This window comes from Pteropus vampyrus, unplaced genomic scaffold (assembly GCF_000151845.1).
Source record: "Pteropus vampyrus isolate Shadow unplaced genomic scaffold, Pvam_2.0 Scaffold46, whole genome shotgun sequence".
Lineage (NCBI taxonomy): Eukaryota > Metazoa > Chordata > Mammalia > Chiroptera > Pteropodidae > Pteropus > Pteropus vampyrus.
In genome coordinates, this window is record NW_011888827.1 from 123985 (window position 1) to 130635 (window position 6651).

Consider the following 6651-nt stretch of genomic DNA (forward strand, 5'->3'; position numbering starts at 1 on the left):
TCATTTTTGCAGAGTGTCTTTTAAGAGTTTTTCCCACTTTTAAAAATTGGGCTCTCATCCCTTTCTCTTTATTGTGAGAGTTTTTTTCTCTATTCTCTGGTTATGAGTTCTTTCATGTATATGTGTATTCTAAATATTTTTTCCTAATCTGGAAATAACTATACCGATACTAGGAAAATATTATTTTTAGAATAATGCAGTTTTAATTTTTTTATTTTTATTTTTACTTTTTTTTAGATTTAATAGTTTTGTTAAAATATATATTTTGGAAAGACAAAGTATGCCCCAAGGAGGCACATGGTCCCAGCACAACAACCACAGGGACCAAAAGAGCCCCCCCAAAAGGCCACCAAAAAGAGGGAGAACCCAGAAAGGCAAAAAGAAGAGTGCAGTTTTTAAAACTTCTCAGTTTCGATGCATTTCTGAGCACTCAGTTTACAGATTAAGAAAGCAACAGATTTAAAGGGTTTTCTTATTTATATTAAAACTTTGGTCCCAATGTTGACTTAAAAAACATAATAAGGTACATTTTCCCTTAAATACACTTTTATAATTTTCCCACGCTTTTATGAGATACAGTCATATTTCGTGCGCAAGTCCTCATTTTAATGTTGTGAACAAGTAGGTCTTTAGGTGGTTAGGGTCCTGGGGAAGAAGGGTTCTCCCATCAGAAGAGGATGGTTCTGGTCTCAGCACAGAAGGTCTCCAGCGCTTGACTCTTTCTTCAGTGGGTGTTCCTTTCGATGACTTTGCCAAGAACTTCTTTTTCTTTGCATTTAACGTGGAACTGTGTTTATGGCGGTTTTGTTTGCTGCCGGCGATGTTGAAGAGCAACAGGATTCTTATAGGCACCATTGTCTTTGAGTGCAGCTCTTCAAGCTGTAGAATTACTATATTCTTACCTGCATTTGTAGATTTATATTGCAAACGTAACCTTTTAATTTTAGAAACAAATACTAAGTTGGAGGTAGTAAATAATGAGTTTTTAATAAGTTCAAATGTATACTATTTGTGTTAATAGATATAAAGCTACTGTTTGTAAGACTATTATAATGAGGAACACATGAGGTATTAGTGAATAATTTGATGATAGCCCAAAGCCCTATTGCTCTTAGAAATTGGGGATTTATAAGTCGTAGAAGAATATGCATTGAAGTAGCTCACTAATTAGGATATATGTTAGCAAACTGTGGAATCGACACTCAGAGTAAAACATTTACAGATAGCTCTGTGTGTTAGTATTATGGGCTTTTGTGATTCTGGGCAGATATTGGAATCTTTCAAGAGGCATTTTGTTATAGTTCCTTCCATGGTATTGACTTGAGCATGAGCCCATTCATCAATCCAAAGTGCCAAATCTTGCAAGGATCCCCCTGACTGATATTATTGGGTAGGAACCATAACTCTTAAAAGGGAGGAAAAAAGGGTCAGCGATTCTTGATAGTTTGTATTAGAGTTTTCTGACACTAAACAGCCATACTGAGTATTTTCAGTACAGACTGGGGGAAATGAGTCAGAGCTCGCAGGGGCCCGTGTTTCTGGGTGAGTTTTATGGAATATTAGTTCTGTGGAATGTATAAATGTTGCATGAAATTAAAAACAAACCAAAAAATGAGCAGAACTCCTTGGTCATATAACTAGATTAAATGAAGATGGAAAGCAGTAGATTAAATGAAGTTGAAGGGTTTCTGCTTCTGTTTTTCTAACTTTATTGAGATTTAATTGCCTTGTAACATGTAACTTTAAGGTGTATGACATATTGATTTGATCCACATATGCTACAATGTGATTAGCACCTTACTCTTAGCTAACACCTCCATCATATCACATATGTACCATTTTTCTCGTGGTGAGGACATTTAAAATCTACTCTCTTAGCAGCTTTCTAGTATAGAGTACAGAATTGTGTATGATTGCAATGCTGTGCTTCAGATCCCTAGAACTTATTCCTGTTCTAGAGTTTTTTGTTTTTAACTGCAAGAGTTCTCAGCCTTTATCGGTGTGCCATGTAATGCTAAAGGATGGGGAAGGGAAGGTGAGACAGCAGTGTAGTATGTAGCACTCCCCAAACTTATTTGGCCATGGAGTCATTTTTAGAGAGTGTCTCTCGAATTCGGTGTGCCCCAGGATGCAAATTGGTGAAAGTTAGGCAGAAATCATTTTACAGGTAGAAAACTAAGGCCCAAGTAATTTATGTGGCTCAAGTAACAAGAGCTAGTGAGATTCTAGGCTAATTTTTAAATCACTGTTCTTTCTATCAGCAAAAAAAATGAAGATTTAATGGCTTGGAAGACATAGGTTTAAATATTCTAAAATGTAAATAAGATTTTTGCTGTCGTCTTTTAAAATTCATTGAAGCTTAGTGTCTGGTCAAGTCTGACATCTAGTTGTAACCAAAGAGGCGGTACAGGCCATTGGTCCTTTTGGCTACCTGCTGACAAATGGGAATGAGAATAATGAATTTAAGAAAGTATCGATCTGCTCTTTTTACTCCCCACTAAAACTACGATAAACAGGATCTTAGTTCTCATACCTTAGTTTTGACTCCCTGCCTTATAAATACAGATTTAATTGTCATTCTGTTGATGACTTTTTAAAATGAGTGTTAGCTGTGTTTTTAGGCCACTTTTGAAGTTCTTATTTTTCTGCAGCAAAATATGAAATAATGAAACTTTGTTTCTTTTGTGGAATCGAATTAATTTCTAAGAATTTTAGGTTTATGAGAGACACATTCTTAACATAAAACTTAGTTTTGCATTGCCTTAAAACAGTCAATTTAAAATAGTATAAGTATGTACCAGAAATTATGGGGGCATGGCAAGGAAGTCTAAAGAATTATCTAACTTAGCATAAGTTAGACTCTTAACTGAATTAAAGCTTCCAAATTCCTGATAGAAAAAACTTAGTATTTTGCACTGAAGTATGATTAGATTGATAATTACAAAATTTTAAATAAATATTTTATTAGATTAGTGCCTAAAATAGATTTGTCTCTGACAATTTGTAAGACAGTAAGTAGCATGTACCTAGGGTGAAAGGCCAAGGAAATAGGACCACAAGAAGTGTTTTGTTTATACAAGGAAATTTTGGATAATCTATATGAGCAGTTAAAGACGTGGGATTCTTGGGGTAGCTCCATAGTGTAGTGGTTAGCATGTCTGCTTTCCACGCAGAAGGTCCTGGGTTCGCACCCCAGGTGGAGCCACGGACCATACCCCGGGTGCGCCAGGCCCCCGGTGCGCGTGCGCACGCGCACGCGAATGCGTGGCGGGGAGACGCCCCACCTTCAGAGGTCTAGTTCTTAAGGGGCGACGGCAGCATCCATAGGTTGGGGGTGGAAGTGGAGTGGGAGGAATTAAAGGGGGGGAAAAAAGACTTGGAATTCCACTTAAATAGGTAACCTCACTGATTTTCCTTGGTTTAGAAAAACATTGTGGCTTGTCTTGTAAAAATTATTGTTCAATGTTTCTTTTTCTTTAAAGGAATTTAACATGGTTCCTTATTAAATAGAAAAGGCATTTCAGGAGCATAGCTTTAATTACTTATATGTTGAATATTTTATATTACAAAGATAAATGGTCAGTGATAGTTTTACTGGAATAGTTTGACCAGATTCCTATTGTGTGTTCTTCTCTCCTTTTTATTGCATCTTCCCACCCCCAAGTAACTGGCATGGTTAGTAACAAGTCTTGGAAAAAAAGAATTTACTAAATCATAACTGACAGGAGGTTTAACTTCAATTTTGTGTGCTCGGAAAACTTTAGAAGGTTTTGTTGAGCATTAAGTCCTTCTCCGGAGGGAATGAGCACATGTTATGAGACAGGCTACAAGGGCAAACGGAGAGGCCGTCGGGCGGTGGGGAGGGTGCTTCAGGAGAAGCAAGGTCAGGGGTAGCCAGGAACAAGGGCTCTGATCTGTGTGTGTCCTTTCTCTCTTTTTAGAAGGCCTAAGAGATTTTTAAAATGCTGCCTTTTTTGCCTGGATTCTAAATATAGACCATAATCTTTTTTTTGAACGTAATCTTTATGTTTAAAAGAATTCAAGAGTAGACAGAACAGTTGACAAAATTTTATGTATTTTAGCAAGTGCATCAGATTGATAATGTTATTAATAATGTTATTGACAAGAAACTTACACGTTTAAATTTGAAAAGCCAGATGTCAGGCAGGTTGTCCTATTTTCAACTATATTAAATCAAGGTATTTCTTAGAAGTAATCTTTAAAATAGATCATAGATAGAGACAATGGTTGTGTTTACCTACAGTTTCTAGAACGAAGTGTATTCCTGTTTGTAAAATCAGTAAGATATTTTGGAAAACATGTTAAATTTTTTTTGGCAACATTATGCCTAAATAACTAGAATAGGATCTTTCTCTTAAACCTGTTAGCTAACTATACCTAAGACACGATATGTTTCGAATAGCCATATTAGTATGACTACGTTAGAAAAGTGGTCCTACTGTGGGCTGCCAGTGGTAGTCATAGTCATTGTTGTTGTTATTGTTATAATAGACCTTTTCAAGAAATTTTAGATTCATAGCAAAATTGAGCCATTTTTTTATACCCATCAGATATCACAGTGGTATTTGTTAAAAGGTGTCTATTTCTACTGTTAATTTCACTATATACAAAATGTATTTTGCATTAGTTTTGCTTTTTTATAATTGTTCTTTTTCAAAGTATTACCATTTGTACTGAATATAATATATGTAATTTCATTATGAAAGAATTTAAATAATTAACTGAAGGGAAATAGCAATGAGTTTTTCTGGTATACTAATCGAGGAGCAGCATTTTTGGGCCTTTTCATGTGTATCTTGTGATTTATTCTGTATTTACTCTTTTGGGGACTGAGAACTTTTATTTATATATTTCACGTGTTGGCAGCTTCAAGCAGGATAAGAATGTGTAGGTCTATTTTGAAAAAGCTGTGACGGGAATGTTACACATACACGTGACAAAGATGTATGTATATTATTGGAGCTTGAAGGAGACATCAGTTTTCTTGGAGAGTATATTTATATTCTTCTCTTTGTTGTTATTTAAAGTGACTTCTGTCCTGAGCCTGGGTCTCAAACCCAGCTCTGGTGTATGTTTGCCACACCGCACTGTATGCATGCAGCTAAAGGGAGGGCGAGGGATTCTCTACAGCCTGAGGATGAGTTGAGTGAGGCAGTGTCCACATTCTCAACTTCAAGTCATTGCAGTTTCTTTTTCCCAGAAAAAAAAGGGGTTAGATATTGCATTTCATAAAATTAACCGGAGTTCTTTCTACTGATGCAGCACAAGAGATGGAAAAAGAAAAAGAAATTCTCTAGTTTTTTTTTTCCCCCCTTAATTCTAGGGAAAACACTGACGTGTTCAGAGCTCCCATCCTGATCTTTTCATCAGGGCACCTTTCCTGATCATATGGCTCATCTGTGAATGTAGAGTGGGGGGAGGAGGGAGAGAAAGAAAACTGGAGTTCTCAGAGGATAGAGAAAAAATAAAAGTACAGTTGTTACAAATAAAGAATGCAGACTTCAAAAACAAAGAAAGCCAACAACTCAAACAAACCAAAATTTAAATGTTAGAATTGGCAGCACAGTTCTCTGCTGACGTGTATTGTGGCAGTCTGAACACCCCCAGAAAATCGTGCCTAAGAGTTTAGAAGAATATACAGTAAAAGTAAACACACACACAGAAATAAAAAAATAAAGTGACGTAATTACCAAACCAGAACCACTTCTAAATTCTTAAGTTTAATGTGTATAATATAGTTAACAGACACCCTACAATAGCAGATTTCTCATTTTAAAATAAAAAACTCATCGTGCCTTATTTTTATCCACTGCTAAAAATGGCTTGTCTTTCAACCCTTTACTCTTGGAAGGAAAGGTCAGGATTGTCTTACATTGGCTACTATAAAAAGAATCCAAGACCACAAAGGTTGCACTATGAATTTCAACAAAATTATTTGTTTCCTATCAGCTTTATGAAAATTTAAAATTTTAGTATATCTTGCACTTTCAGAAAGTTCTCTTAACAGTTTATATAATTGCATTGCATATCGATATTATTTAAGAAAAAAATTTTATAGTCTCTGTATTTTAGTACACCCTATCTAGAGCCTAGATGATACTAGTTAATTATGTGGCTTTGGCATGTACTAGTAATATTTTAGGAATGTCTTCACTTTAATATTTGGGGGAGGAAGTGTCTGCTATCTTTTTTAAACTTTATTCTTTTTTAAACTTTATTGTGGAAAACTTTAAGCATTCACTCAGTAGAGAGAATCGTATAATGAATCCTCATATATTCAACTCCTGTCCTCACTAGTTATAATATAATGGCCAGGCTTGTTTTATCCGACACACTCACCGCATTACTTCCCTCGTGACCCCCCAGTGATTTTGAAGGAAGTCCTAGACATCGTGTAATTTCATTGAGAAATATTTCTGTGTGTGTCTCTAAAAGATTTTCACATTATTTGTATTCCCCGTGAGTACTAGCTGGCTTTGTTGTGGAGAGGAAGTTCAAAAGTGCTTGGAAACAGGCCTGCCATCGCAATTTTTGTAGTTAATTTGCATTTGGAAAGATCATGAGTTTATATTACTTGGGTATTTTATCATTATAGTAAATCTCAGAGGATTCGAAATGTTGACTTTGTAA

General features: G+C 35.6%; 1 protein-coding gene and 1 non-coding gene across 2 annotated transcripts in view; both read left to right on the plus strand.

Annotated features, from left to right (window-relative positions):
• The window catches only part of ATE1 (arginyltransferase 1), a 148742-nt gene that overhangs the window by 38127 nt on the left and 103964 nt on the right, over positions 1 to 6651 (plus strand). The gene's annotated exons all lie outside the window — the stretch shown is intronic.
• Positions 3132 to 3205, plus strand: TRNAG-UCC. The gene has a single exon. It is a non-coding gene; the product is annotated as a tRNA-Gly (tRNA).